The sequence below is a fragment of the Desmodus rotundus genome, chromosome X (assembly GCF_022682495.2).
Source record: "Desmodus rotundus isolate HL8 chromosome X, HLdesRot8A.1, whole genome shotgun sequence".
In the NCBI taxonomy this organism is placed as follows: Eukaryota; Metazoa; Chordata; class Mammalia; order Chiroptera; family Phyllostomidae; genus Desmodus; species Desmodus rotundus.
Window position 1 is genome coordinate 14408453 of NC_071400.1, and position 808 is coordinate 14409260.

Sequence of the window (808 nt, forward strand, 5' to 3'; positions counted from 1 at the left end):
GTCCTTATTAGTATATGTGTATATATTTTGAGAAATACTCTTTTAATAAACATTTATACATTTTGCACATAGTTGCTAAAAAATGGACATTTACAGAATAATTGGAGACTTTTCAGTATGTTTAGATATGTGATTAAAATGAAACTTACCATGCTTGTATATTTGACTTTCAGACAAGTCTTTAGAAATCCATGAGAGGGGAAAGTAGAATACATCTCCTAGGTGGATGCTGACTGGGTAAGAGGGTGGCAACTCAGATGGCTCCTTTCAGGTTTTCTCCTCCACCATACTTTGATCACTTAAGTGTTTGTTACAAATTCTGTAAAGTCATTCACCTAACCAAGCAGCTGTACTAAGTTATTTTTCTTTAGGATTTCATTTATGCATTATAAAAGAAGTTTACTTTTCTAAAATATATATCTATATTTGTATATATATATGCATTTGTATAATTTTTTGTTTATTCTATTACAGTTGTCCCAACTTTTCCCTTTTGCCCTCCTCTGCCAAGCCCACCCCTCTCTCCCACAGTCAATGCCCTCTCTGTTGTCCATGTCCATGAGACATTCATACATGTTCTTTGAATAGTCCCTTCCCTTTCCTTCTTCCATTCCTCCCTTCCACCTCCCCTCCTACAGCTATCAGTCCATTCCATGTTTCCATGTCTCTGTTCTATTTTTCTCATTAGTTTATTTTTTGTTAATTAGTTTCCAGTTATAAGTGAGGTCATATGGTATTTGTCTTTTGTCAACTGGCTTATTTCACTTAGCATAATAGTCTCCATTTCCATCCATGGTGTTGGCAAAAG